This window comes from Sminthopsis crassicaudata, chromosome 4 (assembly GCF_048593235.1).
Source record: "Sminthopsis crassicaudata isolate SCR6 chromosome 4, ASM4859323v1, whole genome shotgun sequence".
In the NCBI taxonomy this organism is placed as follows: Eukaryota; Metazoa; Chordata; class Mammalia; order Dasyuromorphia; family Dasyuridae; genus Sminthopsis; species Sminthopsis crassicaudata.
In genome coordinates this window covers 200,051,647-200,071,727 of record NC_133620.1, presented here as the reverse complement: position 1 = coordinate 200,071,727, position 20,081 = coordinate 200,051,647, and the positions used below count along the sequence as shown (strand labels likewise).

Here is a 20,081-nt window from a genome sequence, read left to right as displayed (position 1 = left end):
AAATTAGATGGAAAAGTGGACAGAGTATGGAATCAGGATGATTTGAGTTCAAATCTTGCATCAGACATTTGATAGATGAAAGACTTTTAAGGTAAGCCCCAGTGTCTGCCTCCTCATCTACAAAATGTAGATAATAATATCATCAATCTTTTTGGAGTTGTGAGAATAAAAGAAATAATATTTGTAGAGGGCTTTGTAAACCTTAAAGCATATAAAAATGCTAGTTATTTATTATTATTATTATTATTATTATGGTTTTAATCCGCACTTTGCCACTATGTAGCAGTGTTACTACAAATAATTTTACTTCTGTAATCTCCAGATTCCTCTTCTGTAAAATGGAGTCAAGTCAAATGATCCAAACATCCCCAATATCCTACGCTTTCAGTATCTGTCTCTCTTCCATCAATTATGCCTTAAACTGACAAAAAGGCTATATCCTTCTCTACTATTACACATCATGGTTGATGGAGAAAAAGAAAGCCCTTCCCTCTGTCCAATAGGGTCTTTCCTCACACATCATTCCTATGAACTCTCTTGAATTTATAACTAAAAGTAGATTTTCCCTTTAAAGTGGCATGTAGAATTATGCTATAATATCTTTACCAAAGCTATTAGAAAATGTGAAACATTTCACTTTTTAAAAGCAAGTATGGCCCCAACTATCATTTCTGGGATAGAAATTCAACAGACACAAATCAGCAAGTCTTTTTCCTTTAAAAAATGTTTTCATGATTTGAATCTTGACATTCTAAATCTAAATGCAGTTTAGAGTTACCATGTTATCATCAATTTGGAAGTTATTAGGAACTATGACTTTCAAAAAGGAGCAAATAGGAGCTCTTTGGTTAGAGTTACATACTTTCAACCAGAAATGACAGCTCTTAGGACTGACTTGAATCTGGGCAATATATCCCTTAATAGTCCTAAGTAACATTTCCAGGTTCCTCAATGCCTCAAAGGAGAAAGGTTATTAGAAGAAAGAGATATTAAATGAAAGGAAAGGAATGAAAGGAAAGAAAACACTGGATCCATTCTCCATAACCAGAAGAGAATGTGTAAATTTGCTCTCTGGAGAGACCGAACCTCTCCATTCATCACTCCCACTCTACCCTACACCTAAGAACATCTTCCCAGCTTGGAATGCTCCCTTGCTAGGTTCTTAGCAGCAGGCTGGAATGAAATGATCTAAAAGACCTGTCTGCCTAACTGTGAGCAAGACATTTAACTTCTTTGACTCTTAGCTTCCTCATTTTTAAAACTAAAGGGACTGACTAGACTTCTAAGTTCTCTTTTAGCACCAAATATCTAGAAACTGAGGTTCTGAGAGATCACAAAGAGAGTAAGTACCAGAGGCAGAAGTCAAACCGAGTTTCCTCTGACTTCAAAAGCAAAATATATATATATATATATATATATATATATATATATATATATATATATATATATATATGTAAAACTGCAACAAGAACCCTGCAGGATGATTACATGTTTGGACCTATCTTGTAGCATTCAATCTCTGTCTGAGGACAACTTGAAAATCACATTAAAATATGGGAACATTTTAGAGGACTAAGCAATAATGCTCATGCTCTTTAAGGTTTGCCATGTGCTGGAACTCTCTTGTGATACAGGTGCTACTATCACCTTCCATTTTACACATGAAGAAACTGAGGCTCAGAGAGTGATTTAAGGTCGTAGGTATAGAGGTAGAAGGGATCTTAAAAGGCATCTAGCCTAGTGTAAGCCTCTTCAACATACCCACCCCTGTCCCAAACCCCTAATTAAAAAAGCATATGGAGGCTTGGAGAGGTTAAATGACTTACATAGGATTATACAGGTAACAGATACAGGAAGAAATGACACAATTAGGATTTGAACCCTGATTTGTGATGCATTAAGGTTTTTTTTTTTTTTTTTAAATCATACCACACTGCTTCTTAATCTTAAAAACTATGGTCAGTGATTGTGGTCTTCTAAATTGTGAGTTGTGGAATCAGATATACAACCTCCTGCTTATCCGTCTGTATCCAATTCAGCTAAAGATTTTACCATACCAAAACTACTGTGGGGAATTTCCAAGAAGTAGAAATAATTAGTTTAGAAAGGAATAGATATTAGATGTTAGAGAGAGGAAGATCATGGTTGAAAAAAGCCAAAAACCTTGGATCTTGTCTTTTAAATTAGTAGAAACAACTGCATCAAATTGCATCTGTCTTTAGAAAAAAATATTTGAAGCTGCACATGTCACATTAAACAAGCTAACATAGAAAATAAAGCAAATTGAAAGCAGTTTTGGAATGAATGGAAGCCCATTCTAGGAGAGGGAGAGATGGAGAGGGAGAGAGAGAGAGGGAAAGAGAAAGAGAGAGAGAGAGAGAGAGAGAGAGAGAGAGAGAGAGAGAGAGAGAGAGACAGAGAGAGAGAGAGAGACAGAGACAGAGACAGAATGGTTTTACTTAGTAAAGAGTCTCACATGATTCTACTTTGAACCAGATCAGACCAAAAAGTAAAAAGTGTTTCACATGACTTTATCAGGTTACAAAATTTAGAGTAATGGACTAGAATTTAGTATTATATCATCATTAATAAATAATAATGGATTTGAAGTTCTAAATTTCAACTGGGCAACCATATGAAGAATAAGGAAGCAGTCCACTATTAAAATAGAAAGCTGTTTTCCTGGAATGCTGAAGGGTAACAGGATCAGTAGAGATTACTGAGGAAAAAGATAGTAATTCCATAAAAAGAAGATGGTTGGAGCTATGGTTGTAAGAGAAACAATGCCACTAAATAGAGAAAGGCCTAGGTAGACTACAAATGGGGAAAATATATGTTTAAGTCCCACCTCAATACAAATTTACTAAATGAATATAAGCAATTCATGTAAATGCTCAGGACTCCAGGCAACTTTTTTATGATAACAACAACTAACATTTATATAGCCCTTTATAGTTTGCAAAGCATTTCACTACTGTTGTCTAATTTGATTCTTATAATAAAGATTGATGCTATTATCATTACCACTTTGAGGCTGGCAGGATTCAAAATAAGAGAGTACTTTGGAAAATGGAGAATTGCTATATAAATTTAGGTTACTCATAGCTTTTCAAAGTTAGAAGGTTAAGTTTATAACTAGAGCATTTAACAATTCAGCTTGTACTGAAGAACTTTAGTGACTTTCTCAGGAGCTGAATCTACTTTTGGTCAATGTTAACTGTCAGTGAATTTTCGCACCTATGTAGAAATTTGTCTTTCAGTAGCTTTTAACTATTAGTCACAGTTCTACCTTTTTGACTCAATAATCCTTCTCTCTCACATGAAGATTTCTAAATACCTAGTATACCTAGTATAGCAATTTTGGACAGAAATATTTACTTGTTTAACAATCAAAAGATGCATTAACAGATCACAGAAAGTCAGCAAGTTGTAACCTTAAATAGCACAAATAAATAGCTTTAAAATTGGAAAGGACCTATGCCAAACCCCTAATTTTATAAAAAAAAAAAACCCTCAGGATTAGAAAACTTAAGCTCAAGAGCAAACAAGTATTAAGAAGAAAGATTTACTTCCAAAGCTGAATGGGGACATATGAGACCATTATATCCATCTCTTTCATTTTATTTTGTTTGAGATTGGGTTTTTCTATCTTACCCAAGCTAGAAGTAAAATGGCCCCTTGGGGAATAATCCTAACGTTGGTGGGCAAAGATATCTTGACCTACCCAGTTTTTCTGATCTGTGCTGTTACATATCACCTCAGAAGGCCTAGTGACTACTACTCCTAGGGAAAGTCATTGGGAATAGTCTCATTAGTGCTGATGCCCAATCAACTTTAGCTTCCCTGTAGCTCTGAATTTCTGAAATCAAAAGAGCCACTAGACTCAGACTCCCTACCTGTAGAAATTATTGACATGGGCCCATTCTGCCCAGGCCCCTTTGTTTTATAAATAAAATACCTAAAGTTCAGGGATTAGGTCACTTGCTCATCATTACATGGCTATTAAATGTCGAAGGGCTCAGGTACTACTGACTCCAAGACAGACTTCTAATTATACTACAATGCTTTTGGCAGAGCTGAATTTGAACTAGGACTTTCAACTTCAAACACAATCTTTTTCCGTTATGTGATGACCTCTGGAGCACATTGCAACAATTGGTTTATTGATCTATTATGTTAACCACAAGGTCTTAGGCTTCTCTCTTGTCACTGTTCACTAAATAAAACTTAACCCTTGAATACTATTAGCCATCAAGTAATTGACTCAAAGCTCCATATACTAATATATTCTTGTTCCCAGTATCCTGACAGTATTAATTGATTCAGTCTCTCCACCACATTGCAAGACTTATCTTTACCATTCGACCATTTTTCTATCTCCAAATCTATTCCTAGGTAGGACCAAGTGAGGCAGGACAGAGATTAAGACAGAAATGAGCATCAAATACCAAACTGATAACAAGATAGCTTTAACTAATTAGGATATTATGGAACTTTGTATTTATGTGCCTAAATCTGAAACCAAACAGCTGGTGACACATTATAATCTTTGGGGGATTAGACTGAGCTTCATGTCTACATACAGTAATACCGTTTTTTAACTTATCTTCTTCAAGGGTGAGGAAATGGGTAGTGGGAAGGTGGGGATTAGGGAATAGGGTAGAATTTAAGTATCAATCTATAATAAACACTAGACCATTAAATAAGGAGATCTGGGTTCCATTTCTGTAACAGCCACTCAGTAATTGTGTAATACTCAACACATCAATTCCCCTAAACCTCAGTTTTGTCCACTTGCAAGAAGAAGGTACTGGACCACATGATCTCCTAAGAGTATCTCTCATTTCTCACAATACATGAAAGGGAAATCTCAAAGTGCTTACTATATTCACTTGAGTTCTGATTATTAAATGGACCAAAGAATTTAGGGCTAGAAGGATTCATTTAGCCCAAAGTTTTTAACCCTTTTTTTGTATCATGGACAGTCTGGTAAAACTCTTCTCAGAGAAATATTTTTAAATAATTGAAGGAAATGCTAAATTTCAATGAAAGATTACTGAAAACAAAGATATAATATTTGTTCCTATCCAACTTTCTGAAATCTACCCAAAGATTCAGGTTAAAATTTCCATGATTTAGTCTAATCCACTCACTCTGGGAAAAAAAAAAAAAATACAAACCAGAAAAAGTTACCCAGCTTTTTAAAAATTATATTATTTATATATTATTTTAAAGGAAAAAATACAAAATAAAGGCTGACAAACACAGGACTTGAGAAACAACAGAATGTTAAATGCCGTAAGGGAAAGTTGAGATCAGCTGGGCCAATCCTCTTATCTTAAAAATGTAGCAATAAATACAAATGACTCACCAAAGGTCAAGTGCCAATTATAGTTATGGTAGAATGGGACTAGAATTCAGATTTCCTAACTCCCATTCCAGTGGTTTTTTTCCCCCCTATGGCATAAAATAAATTTAGCTCGTGCCATTATTCTATGGGTTCAATCAAGTCATAATTCCATACTGGAGTTTACTTAGTGGAAGGATGGGGAATCTTGTTTCTGCCTAGTATTTATAACATCATTCAAGGGTCATACAAAATTATCAACTTACAGAAGTCAAGCGGTGGGAGAGATTGTTAAACCTAACTTTTAGCTAATCATTGTCTGAGCCTGCCCTAGCAAATGATTTGTTGGGTCTTTTACAACCCACTGGTCAGAAATTCCCTCCTCCTGACTTAGGACATCAAGTACTGCTTATTGAGGAAGTAACAATATACCAACACAATAAACTCTTAAATGCTAGATTTCATTACCTTTTTTTTTTTTTTTAAGCAAGATAAAAACTCATCATTGACATTAATTACACAGAAGAAAAAATAGGAATAAACAAAAAAATTTGAACAATAGTTCAAACGAAAAACAGTTCATTTTCTAAACCCCATTTCTTTTCCTGTCTTCCTTACTCTTTTGGAAAGTAGACTCAAAGTAGTTAGAAAAAACATGCTAGACAGGAGCTACAGTAACTAAGGTACAAGTCTGTTTAGAAATATGATTCTCTCTAACACATTAATAGTAAGTGACATTTGTAAAATAAAACACTACAAGTTGCTTGGGCACTTAGCTTTTAAAAATCAATTTTAATAATATTTTAAAAAGTCTGGCATATGCAAATCACCTCAAAAATAAAAAATAAAAGTTCTATAAGGTTTACAAGTGCTATTTAATATTCTAAGTTATAGATGTACGTGAAATTAAGTGATTTTCATTATTTCTGTCCATTTCAAATTAGAATATTTTGAAAAGCAGCTTAATAATACTATTCAGAGATAGCACACACATATCCAAAAGCTCACTCCAATAACTAAAATAACAAACAATTTCTTTAAAAGTAGGAGAAAGGAGGAAGGGAAGGGCCACATGGCTTAGATATGCAGTAAATATTTCTACTAACAACTCTAATTTTACAGAGGCACTAACTACCCCAAAACAACTTAGGTCCTAGCACCACTTTTAGCAGTGAATGAAAACTATTAAAATTATGATAAACTGTTATAAAATTAAGTTTTTATTTAAACAAACAACAATTAAAATTGCCTCTCCTCTTTTAAGAGAGTAATTAAAAATAACAAATCAAGGTAGAATTCTTGCACTCCTGCTGTCTTCACTAAAATAAATGATTACTCTTCCTGAGATGATTAAATCTGCAAATAAAATCAATTCAGCTGAGATGCTGCAATATGAAAAGCTACTTTTTAGACAATTTTTAATACATGATTCAATCTGGTTCAGATTTGGTGTTGTATAAATACCATGGTTTATTCATGCTCATCAGTAATGGGAAATGCTTCTATTTGAGAGATTAAGGTAAACTGCAAAGGGCAAGTTCTAGGGAGAAAAAAATGTCTAGTGATACCAATCTGATCTAATTTTAGACTGTGACAGGTTTTACTGCTTCCTTTTCTATCTGGGATGAAAAAGACATACTGGTGCTGCTTATTATTTGTTAGTATGTTATTTATTTTGCTAATAAATCTATAAGAAATTGACTGAATTAAAATTCCACTATATTCACAAAACCTCAAGACACAATGATCTCTGTATTATTTTTCAAAAATAAAAGCAAATAAGTTTGTTTTTTTTTTTTGTTTTTTTTTTTGAGGCTGGGGTTAAGTGACTTGCCCAGGGTCACACAGCTAGGAAGTTTTAAGTGTCTGAAACCACATTTGAACTCAGGTCCTTCTGAATTCAAGGCTGGTGCTCTATCCACTGCGCCACCTAGCTGCCCCAGCAAATAAGTTTTTTAAAAAAATCAATAAAAGTTAATGCACACAAATAATTTTCATATGAACTTTACTTGAAAATAATTGTTCTTACTTTACAAGTTGATACTTTAAAGAACATTTACATTTATGCTATCATGAAACAGTCTTAATATGAATGAGGTATTTCTATTAATTTACCTTTTTTAATGTTAACATCACTAATATTTTACTTTTCAACAAATAATACAATTAGTGGAAGAAATTCCCCTTGCAGACAAAATCACAGATCCTTCTTCATAGGATTACTTTAGGAACACAAATTAATTTTCTTTAAGAAAATAGGAGATGCTCAGGGTTAAATTCCAGTTTTGCTATATCTTCTTGAGGTTCCTAAAAGCCATAACCCAATCAAAGTATCTAGGAAAGACCATAAAATCATAGATATGGAGCTGGAAGGGACTTTACAGAACTTTGAGTTCAACCTCCCTCATTTTATAGATCAGAAAGTGGAGGTTAAGAGATTAAATGATCTGTCCTGGATCATACAAGTAATATGTGCCTAAAGTGAGATTTGAATTCACATTTACTGAAGTCCAGGGCACTAATCTCCACAAAATATATACCTTTCTAAGGGGGTGGGTCAATGTTGTAAATATGTCAGAGATATCAAGGATTAGGAATGAGAAAGATCCTTGGTTTAGCAATGAAGAAGTCAATGGTAATTTTGGGGGAACAACTTCATTTGAGTGAAGAGGCTGCAGCAGCTCATCTTGTGAGGGTTTATGAAAATGAAGAGATAACAGGAAGCAGAAACAAGAACTTATTTTCAGGAGTTTGGTTGTATAAGAGAAAAGAGACAGAGGCTGATAGCTTGAAAAGATGGCAGAATTGAATGGAGATTTTTTTTCCTCCAAGGATGGTGGAGATAGAAGCAGGTTGATAAACATTTGAGAAATCAATGGATAAGGTGAGATTGAAAAATAAGGAGTAAGAAGTGTTTGTCAAAAAGTCAGAATCCTTAAAGGGAACATGATATTGAATGATCTGATATGGAATATTGAGAGACTTAGAATCTTTTCTCACTCTATTTTATGTCTATTGTTCTCTGCTCAAGGACATCTTAACTGGGAATGACTTTAGAGAGCTCATAGAGTGTAGCTTCTCACTCAGTATTGGAATTTCTTATCATCCATGAAAAATGATCATCCAGACGTCCTCTGAACATCTTCAGTGGAATACGTGCTGAACCAAATATCAGAGGAGTTGGGTTTGACTCTTGATTTTCCATTTACTATCAGTGTGACTATGGGGAAGTTATTTTGCATCTCTGGGTCTTCCTCAGTTTTCTCATCCATAAAGAAATCTTTAATCTATAATTCCTACTATTATAATCACCTTTAGTGACAAATTTACTACTTAATTTACTAATGAAGCATCTCTGTCCCACTATGAGAGTTCTAATTGTTAAAAATGTTCCACTGGTTCTAAAAACCAACAGCATTCTTCTTCCAAGCCTGTCACATTCCAAAGTAACCTCTCTCTTGCTCAAGTATTTGAGATATATATGTATATATGTATGAAAGATGCTATGTTCAGAGAACAAAGAAATGTTTTTATTAGAAGGTTGGGACTAGGGTAACCATTCTATGTAAAACAATTCTCATGATTTTCACTATGTCAGGGAAGAAGGTACAATATTAGGCATAAGTAAAGAAGACAATTAACTACACGGTATGATTTGAAGAATGCCACAAAGTACTGGTTTTCTCATTAGATTACCATAAAAACTTTCCTTTATTTTCCACCATTAGTCATCCCCTTTGTCTGAACTACAAACATGAAGATAAGTCTCCAGAAAGCCACTGTCCAAAAACATCTCAGCTGAAAAGACTCATGGTCCCACACATAAAAATTAGTTCGTTGGATTAACTAGTCTTGAAGGCATGACATATAAGGTGTCTATCTTTTAATGACAGAAAGAACTGACTTGCCTGATGTCACATGGTTAGTCTCTGACATTAACCTGTAACTCAAGTCCCTTTATCTCTCTTTGGATTTCACTTTTATCTGTAAGGCAGGAATAATCCACAGAATTCCATCTACAATGTTTACTTCAGCAGATCTTTGGAAATATCAAACATGAAGATGGATGTCAAAATCCAAACAAAACAAAAAGGATAGTACAAAGATATTATTTATAGCTACATCATCACTCATTCAAAGAAGCATGGAATAGTCAACTATGCAAAGAAATATATAAAGTACAGGATAAATATGGACAAAGTTCCTATCCTCAAAAAGCCCAAAGCTAACTTTAAAAAAAATTAGATAAGGTCCCTCTTACAATCAGTATAGCTAGTTCTAAAATTATGTACTTAAGTAAAATATACTTAATGTACAAATAACCTAATAAAATCAAAGGCTACCAAAAATTTGCATATAGCTAAAAATGACAATGGATTATCACACAGAAATTTATTAAAATACTCTGGAGGGAAATGAAAATTTATGATTAAAGCATAAAAATTTAAATGAAATGCAAATGAAAGGTTATAGCTTAACCTGTTCTATTCTAAATGTTGGTCTGGCATAATTTTATTCTATAATGTCAGAACAAGCCCCTAAGGTTGTGACTTTTGTATAAGAAGGGAAAAGGAAAGGACAGATTGGCTCAGATGCATGCATTTCATGTAAAAGTAAACTGGGAATTTGATATGGGAGATTGGGTTTTTAGGATAGTCACACTGCTAGAAAAATATTGAAATCATTTATAATATAATGTTTTAACCCCTAATAGGGGGAAAAAAAAGTTCCACTAGTTTAGTTAGGGCAGAAGGATTAAATCAACTTTAATCACATCATTCAGAACCACAAATATAAAAAATTTCCTAAATATAATTTGGGGAAAGTCCTTCCCTTCTTCCATTACACTAGAAGCTGAGTTAAAAAGCTTTATTTTTTAAAAAACCTTTGGTTTCTAGAAGACCTTATTAAGTAAAGAGAGATTTCCAAGAGGAAAAATTTATAGGCCCTTACAGCAATGTGAATACTATACAGGTCTATCACACATATGTATGAAATTTCTTTGGGGATGAAACCCCTTTCTATATAGCAACTGTTTTCATAGTGCTTGTTCCTTTGCCTTAATCTAGGAGATAAAAGGAATTCTTACCTTCACAGGTTAAAGTTCTTTGCTATTAAAAACCCTTGGGTTCTCAAAGTTCTTAAGGTTTATATTCAGATTTTAAAGTATTTCTTAATGTGATCCACTTCTTTTGTTGGACTTTCCTATAAGGTATAAGAAGTATTGTGGACTGCAGCATGGGTATCCAGAAGTAAACTTATTAAGAGTTCTCTAAAACAAAACAAAACATTACCCTAACATAGAGATTTAGAAAACTCTGCCATACAAAAGTGAATGATAACTATGAGTGGCACAAAGAAAAATCAAAACAATTTAAAATTGAAATACAGAATTTTAAAAATGCTATTCCTAAGAAGGAAAAGGGTAACTAGATGGTACAGTGGATAGAACCTGGAGTCAGGAAAATTAATCTGAGTTCAAATCTGGTCTCAGACATTTAATAATTATGCAATCTTGGCACAATATTATTAGCTAGTTGACCTTTGACAAGTCACATAACCCTCTTTCCCTCAATTTCCTCATCTGTAAAATGAATAGGAAGAAGAAATGGCAAATCACTCCAGTATCTTTGCCAAGAAAATCCCAAATGGGGTCACAAAGAACAGACAAGTGTGAAATAAATGAACAATCAACAAGAAGGAAAATATTTTATCTCAGTTTTTTAAATGGCCCAAATTTACTTTAGCCTAGAATTTAATGTGATTTATCAGAGCAGTTTAACATTTTACTGGAATTAGGTGACTGCAGCAAAAGTGTCCTGGCTTAAAGTAAAAGGAAAAAAGTTTAATCCTATCAATCATAACCCATTCTTCCTTGTGATTGATAAATTCAGACAAAAGGATATGGGATTAATAATGTAACCCAGTTTGTTTCTCTTTGTTGCTCAGTGAGGTTGGGGCTATTTTTCTTTGCGTCCCTGACATTGGCATATTATAGGCACTGAGATTCTCGTGAGGTTGTATCTGAAGATGGCCTGACACTTCTAAGGCAGGTCTTTCCTAAGGAGGCAGATAATTTTCAAAGCCTCTTACATATACAGGAAGGAACAAAATTCTAATTATAGTACTTTTATTTTTCAAACCAAGAAATGAGGACACAAATTAAGTGACCACTCATTCAAAAAAAAAACAAAACAAAAAAACCCAAAACAAAACAAAGTAAAAGTAGACAATTATAAACAAAACATCACCTGCTGAACAATTTCCATAAGAAGCAATTATGAATCTTTTCCCAATTCATTTCCCTAAAGTAACGGATTCATTTTGCATAGAACAGGTGTGTTAGAGAATTAAAGCAACTAGTGACTTCACAATATTCTAAAAATTCTTTTATAACATTGCAAAACTGACTTTTTTAAGAGGTGGGGGGAGGGACATTGTGTAATTCTTTGGATCTTGGGAAGTTTGGAACTCAAATTATTTTTCACACATTTATCCATAAACATTAAAAAAAAACCAACTATCTAAATTGGGACTAATATTATAATGTTTTTAGGAAGGACATATTTATATGTTCAATATATAGTTAGGTAAAAACAGCAGTATGACAAATTTTAAAGAACTTGCACATTTTTTTTTATTGTTCTGGAATTTTGTCCTAAGAGGTGCCTTGGTAGAAGTTATGGTCTTTGAATATATTAGAAGATAAGAGATGAAGATGATATATTATGATTTAGAAAATGAGAAAATAACAAGGTTTTACAAATATATTCTGTTCTATATAATCTAATATATTCTATATAATCTATATAATACATTCTGTTCTATATAATCTAATATATTCTATATAATCTATATAATACAAATATATTCTGTTCTATATAATCTATAACTTTGGCCATATTACTTGAGTGAATGTGTGGAGTTTAGATGGCCTTGGCTATATGCAGCAGAAAATTATAGGGTAATTGCTATTACTTGATAATAATAAATAAAATAAAAATAAAAGATTATACTAAAAGTAGAACCAGTCAAACTCTCCTCTTTCTCATTTCATTGACAATTCTGTTAAATATCACAAACATTTACCCAATGTCTGCTATGTACAAAAGCACTTCGATAAGTTCTAGAGATAATTCAACTGGGAAGATACAGCATATACATAATGGGAAGATACAGCATATACATACAAAATACTTTGAATTCATACATATACATGAAATCTTTCATGTACAAAAATGGCATAATTAGCCAACAACTAGTACTATATGTGCTTTCTACCCTCTCACCATTACTAATTATAGAACTTAGTCAATAATCTGAATGTCATTGTCACATGTAACTCATACCATATTAAAGTTAGATATGAGTCATGAAATCACCTAATTCAAACTTACAGTACATGTGAGTAAACTGTGAGCTAATAAGACTTAAACAAAAATCACTCTGTTCCTTAAGAGTGAGGCCTTCTTTAGTTATCCTGATCTTTATCTTGCTACTGGATGCAGATGGCTTCAGAGGAGCTAATGAAGCTGGTGACTTTCTACAGCCCTCTCTCTCACTTAAAACTAATTCAAATGCAAGTCACATTATCATCTCTCTAATATAATGGTCCACTTTGAGAATGAAGGACAAAACAATAAGAAGCTAGTCAGAGACAGAAATGGAATAAGAATTTATCTTCTGCTCCTCTTTTTCTTATATCATGGTACTTCAATACATCTCTTTTTTTACTATTTCTACATATCAACTCTGGCCCTTATCATTTCATATGTGACCTATCACCAGAATCTCATAATTAGATTCCCTGTCTCATAATCTTTTCCTTTTCTCAATCCATCCTAAACACTGTCATTTTCATAGTTGCAATTTGATGCACAAGATGTACCTTTTTAATAAAATCTAGAATACAACTTCTTTAAATCCATTTTAAAAAATGCAGACTCAGAAATGTAATGTACTATATGACTATTTGGTTTTATTGCATCATAAAAAGATAATTAATAACCAATATTCTAAAAAAAATGCGGTCCAAACACAAACCTTATTAATAAAAAAAGAATAATTTGTTTGGAAGTTTGAAGCTGATAGCTATTCACTGTTTGAGGGTGCAACATTAAGAAGAGACAGATGCTAGCTAAGAGAAATGAAAACTGTCATTGTAGATTGCATAGTAATCAATCCTTATATAGCTATAGCAATGCAAAGAACAAATCTCAGTTGCTTTGTACTAGTGACAGGACTGACAAAAGCCCTGGGATCAGAAAAACAATGCCACAACTCAATTATAACTTTTCATTTGAACTCTTCATTGACCCATCTTTTCAACAAATGTTTATTAAATGTCTAAGATGAGTAATATATGGAGGAAACTGAGATAACAATAAAAAAAAGATGAGAAGCAAACAAAGAAAATTATCACCTAAAATACAACTAAAAACTTAAAAGCTCCCAGCAGCAAACATCTTTGCCAAAATATTTATTTAATTGTATTCTCCTTGGTCAAAACTAACACTGCAACAAAATTCTTATTCCCAGGAGTTATCATGCTCATGGATTTCCTCAAAAACTACAAATATAAAAACTATACAATAAATCCTTCATGTAAGCTTGGAACAGAAAAGAAACCTTTTACAGATAATTGCAAACTGCTTAAAGAAAAATCATTAAGACATCTATGAGTACCACAGTGCAGTTCACTACCACCCACTGAGAAACTTAGGATCAGAAGTGGGCTCACGCTGGGGAAGGCCAACTGCAAAGAAACGATCAATTAGAAAGCATCTTGTGATAAGCTTAGAAGCAGCACTGCAAAAAGTTATTGAGAAGTAGCTCACTGTGGGTGAGGAGAAAGAAAGGAAAAAAAAAATGAAGACAAATCAAAATATTCAGAAATCCCACTGGGAACATACAGAACAAATTGTCTTGATTACCATGATGCACTTTGCTGTGTGAAAGATTTAAAAAAAGAATTTATTTAGTACAAAGAATATCACTAGTCAAAAGTCATAAGTCGCAAGACATAAATCAGTCTTTTTAAAATTGTGTCTATTTTCTAAATACCTTTTAGCTTTAAGTTTTCATGGGGTTGGGTAGTCATGTTTTCATCTATATTACTAATTATAAGCAAGTGGCACTACAGCATATGAAAGGGAAAACAATAAATGATAAAAATTTTAAGATAGATAAATTTCATCCTTTTGTAGAAAGATAGAGCAAACAATACAGAACTTTATAAATTGTAGTGCTCAGAGTCTCTAGTGTTAAAACCATTAATTGCCCTCCTTTAAAATATCATGGAGTATAAAATGCTATTAAAGAAATTCAGTAACCATATCTAAGAAACTCTTAAGTGTTCAAACATCTAGCTTAAGTTAATACATTTCCCAAATTTAAAATAAAGATTAGTTGGTGCTCAGCAATTATAGTTTCTAATAGATCCTTTTCTTATCCATTAACACTAGCTGAAAAACAAACAAACCAAGTAATAAAATAACAAAACCTGCTATATTTTAAGATTGCCAGAGCACATGCACAAAATATATATGTAGGTTATATGTATACATACACACAAATTAAAGAAAATACATCATTATCTTGTTTTATTCTCAGTATAAATTAAGTAGTACAAGTGTTATCTGTCCAGAGGGACAAGATTTAAATGACAAATTATGACAGGAACAAAAACATCATGAGATTGTATAATGGCAGGTAAATCATACTAATATTTGTTAGAATTGAAAGAAGTAAGCAACATGATAAAGTAGATTTACAGGTACTTCAGGTGAGAGATTATTTACTATGGGTCATAGAAAGAAAGGAACAACAGTAGTTGGTGAGTCCCTGCTGAGGGATACTGAGGCTCTTTCTTGTTTATCTCATCCTGTCACTAAAGAGATATACTGTCTAACCAAGTTATTTCAAGAGGAAACAGAGAATTGTCCAAGTTTTCAAAAATGGTGGCCACTTTGTTCTGGTGAGTCCTAAGGGCACAAACACTATTGTCAGAAGGAAATCTAGGAAGTTTGGTAAAAATTAGTCTCAGTAGGAAAACAAAATCAATTTTGCCAACACTATCCAGGGATTACAAGCAGTACAAAAGAGAGTGCAGATTGAGAAGTGAACAACTATCTTAAAAATACATTAAAACTGGCATTTAGATTTCTGACCATTAGCTAAAAATATTGAATGGCTTTATAAAACTAGTGCAGGATGGAGTATAACTAACAGAGATTGTTAGGAATATAACTGTCTGGAATCTTACAAATCTAATCAAAAAGGCTTTAAAATGAAAAGAACACCTATCTACACATATACCTTCATAATATCCAACATGTTAAGATTTCAGAAAGTAGAGTTTAACTGTAGAAATAGAAGCTGAGACACCAAAACCTGACAGAAAAAGGTAAAAAGCAAAACAAAACAAAACAGAAGCATCCAGCTGTTAATCTCGGCCTCAAATTTGCTTATGTAAATATATAAAGCATAGAATAATTAAAAAACAAACAAACAAAAAAAAACACAAAACAAGATGAACTAGATGTTACAATGGAAGGAAACAAATATGAAATAAAAAATATCCCTGAGATTCAGTAGCTGGATTAATAAAGAAGCAAAACTGTTAGAATTCTTACAAGGTGCTAAGTCACTGGAATGGATAGAGACAATAATTATCTAATTTAGCATGGTACTTAACAGTTATCTAGTTCAGTAACGTACTTACTAGAATTCCACAAGATTCACACCTTTAAGAGAGTATACTTTTAAGGAGCTCCCACAAACTCAGGGAGAACCCAGAAGCCCACTCTCTGGGAAGAGGAGTTAAAAGTCATTCCAACTTCCACCTCTGTGCTGGCTACAGACATCGGGAGGATGAGAGGTTAAAGCTGGCTGGAGGCGGAAGGACAAACCTTTAGATTTGGAGACATTCCAAGAGACAAGACTTTGAAGGAGACAATAAAGGATCTGGACTTTAACTCCTGGATGCATTTGGGATTACTGAACTGAACTGAAACTAAGGCTGCCTCCAGAAGCCCTCCAAGAAACCTGCTCTCAGAGAACGATTACAATTTAGAAAAAAGAACATCACACAAAACAGAGACATGCAATATATGGGAGAGCACAAGCTTTGAAATCAGAAGACCTGGATTTGTATCCTACCTACAACAATTCTTATATAACTCTGAACAAGTAACTTAACCCCTCTGGGCTTTAGTTTCCTCATCTTTAAAAAAAGGAGGTTGGATTAGATTGCCTCTAAAATCTCCAACAATTTGAATCAACAATCCTATAATCTTAATTCAGAAACAAATGATTTTGAATTCAGAATATATTAGTAATCACATGGAAGAAAAGGAAAAATGGAGGAGGAGGAATTTGATTACAGATCATAAGTCTGGCAAAGAGGCACAAGATAGCTCCTCTCTCCCACTGCTGGCCACATTCTTGGCTTTTCAGGACCCACAGATACTCAGAATAGTAGAAGTACAGGTACTCCTGAGCTAATCTCCCCTTTACCCTTTTCATTTCCATTTTTCCTCATGTCCTCTGAGAGTAGGCTCATTATCAAATTGGTAAGAGCTCTACTTCTCCCCTTTTCATTTAGGTTAGGAAAGAGTAAACAAGCATGAATGGGGAAAAAACTGCATGACAAACATCTTTATCTTAAATTTTCTATCTTACTCACTGAATTCTTCCAAATTTGTCCAGGGCAGCAGCATTCTTTCCTTCTCCCAGGTTCTCACAATCCCAATTTCATCTTTCATCTTCAATTTTTCACTTTCTCTCTTAACACATCCAACCAACTGCCAAATCTTTGTTACTGTAACCTCCATAATTCTTACATTAATTTCTTTCTCTTTTCACCTGGCCACCATCCAAGTTCAGGCCCTCAACATGACTTCTTGCCTGGACCACAGAAAGAGTTTTCTATTTAGTCTCCTTACTCTAAGTCTCTCTCTTCTACAATTCACTTCCACATAACTGCCACAGTGATTTTACACAAACTTAGGTTTGAACATATTTTCCTCCTACTTGATAAACTCTAGTGGTTCCCTATTATTTCATTTCTCTCATCCTTTCAAAGTGAATATTGTTATTACCATTATTATAGCAGTATGTGTATTTAATTTGTAGATAAATAAATGGAGAGGTGTTCAGATTTTCTACTGAGAGCAAAATCAAAAAAGTTTAGAACCACTATATTAGGCAACAGTTTAGTTAAATGGATTTGGAACTGACTGAATGGCTAGCTTGGAGTGAGGTCCCCAGAGATCTATGGTTGGCTCTGGACCTTTTGTCTTTCTTTGCATCCTCAACACTTACCACAGTGGTTAGTATGTGGTAGGCCTTATTTAATATTTTTATCCGTGATTCAAATAATGATCTAGATGACATGCTTATCAGGTTTGTAAATGAATGAAAATTTGGAAATCAGTGCTAGTCAATATCTCTAAAGATTTCAAATGGACTGAAATGAAATATATAAATCTGGATAGGAATAACCATAAAGTCTTAATCTTTGTTTTAAAGACATCTTCATTAGGTATTAGCCCCTCCAGAAAAGACTTAGAAGTTTTAAGAAATTATGTGCTCAATATAAATCTAAACTGTGAAATGATAGTTTAAAATCTAGTGAAATATTCAACTGAATTAGGAGAGACATTGCTACACTACTGTATTCAGTATTAGGTACTACATTTTAGAAAAGGGAATGCATGGTTAGAGAGCATGAATAAGAGAGCAATTATGATAGTAAGTCATTAAGATATTATTATTCAAGTATTTGGGGAGAGAATAAGAGCATGATAGTTGTCTTCATGTATTTGATGATCTATAATGGAAGAAAGGGAATCAGACTTATTTTGCTTGGTCCCAGAAGGCAGAACCAGAAACAACAGGTAGAAGGGGCAAAGAGGCAAATTTAGATTCAACGAGAAGAAAAATTCCCTATTGACTGGCATTGTTCAAAACAGGAATAGATCACCTTAAGAGTACGTAGATTGAAACCAATTCTTAGTTAAATACAAGTTGAACTAAATTATTTCTGAGGTCCCTCCCATCTTCTAAAGCTTTATTTTAGGGCCTTTCAGGATTAAAGAGATTCTGAAAGATTGAAGGACAGCAACAAGGTATTCCAAACAAAAGAAAGCTCCAGATAGAGCATGTTGTATGTTAGTGACAAGGAAATAACCTTCCTAACTGAGGGAGGAGAATTTTGTTAGGTGAACAGTAGGAAATATGAATGACAACAGGTTTAGAGGTTGAAAGGGTGCTAAATACGAAGGGATTTGCAGGCCAAGAAAATATTTAGGTTTGAGTAATGGATGATAATAGGAATTTATTATAAGTCTTTGTTTGACAAATATATATTACATTGTTTGTCATTAGTTTTACAATATTTTGTTCTTTAAAGCAGACTCTAACCTGAGCCTGAAAAGCAGATAAGAAAATATGGCTCTCTTTTATTACTAAAGAATTGAAATCGGCAAATAACAATGATGACAGAAATGTCCAAGCCCACTTCATTAAACTAGGAAGATATGTTAGTCCTCTACTAAAAGATAATTTGTGGAAACAGGAAAAAATAAATAAATAAATAAATAAATTTCCTCTACTCAAATCTTTATGGGTCTAACACTAGTTTTCCTCTGGGGAGATAATAAAATCTTTCCAGTTGATCTATCTTTACTTATGCTGCTGATTTATCTTCAGTTGATCATCAATGAAACTCCTGAACACGGAGGAGAAGAAAAATGCTTAGTAAGCTGATAGGCCAGATGAGTTTGTCTCTTATCTCTCTTTGCCACAAAAGACAGAGAAAAGTAAGAAACTAGAAAACAGTTAAATGCTTGAAGTCATTATAAAATATTTCAGTGAAATTAAGGAATGAAACTTTCAGAGAAGGGATAGAATGGCAAAACTGTCCTATGGCAATTTCCATTCCTATTGATCTCCTCTATCTTGTCACAAAAAGGAAATCTAAGTAGTCACCTCATTTTTCAAGAATTCTATATTAAGAAGACAGAAACATAACAGTGATTAAAAAACACTGTGTTATAAAAAGACAACCATTCTGGAATAGACACACCCCTTTGAGAACATATAATTAGAGAAGGGGTCACATGCTTTGAGCACAGAAGTTAATGTCTAGATCCATTTTATAAGTAGCAAAGGCTTCATGCCAGAGTTGTCTAAGTCAATCTACTGATATCTTGCAGAAGCTGGTTTGCTAGTTGCCCTGGTGCTAGTATTGGAATTAAAGCCAAAATCCTGAAAGAAATCCAAAATGGAAGCTTTGGGGGCTTTCCTTGGAGATCTAGCAGAAGCTGGGAAATTTAAATGATTAAGTTTCATTCCTTCTACACAGAGATTAAAACTGGAGGGTGGGGGCTGAGGCTGACACATTGTGGCTGGTATTAAATGGCTTAAAGTAAAGTTCTTCATGTATAAATATATATACATATATTGGATTTAACATATATTTTAACATAAATTTAACATGTATTTTAGATTACCTGCCATCTAGGGGAGGAGGTGGGGAGAAAGAGGAAAAAATTTGGGACAAAGTTTTGCAAGGGTCAATGTTGAAAAATTACCCATGCATATGTTTTGTAAATAAAAAGCTTTAATAAAAAAAAATTCAAAAAAAAAAAGAGGAAAAAAATAAAGTTTTCACAGAAAAGTAATGAGAAGTGGATTCTACACTGGCTCATTAAATAATACAAAGGATTTA

General features: G+C 33.4%; 1 protein-coding gene across 1 annotated transcript in view; it reads right to left on the bottom strand.

Moving 5' to 3' along the window:
• Nucleotides 1-20,081, bottom strand: part of PREP (prolyl endopeptidase) — a 129,857-nt gene that overhangs the window by 24,164 nt on the left and 85,612 nt on the right. The gene's annotated exons all lie outside the window — the stretch shown is intronic.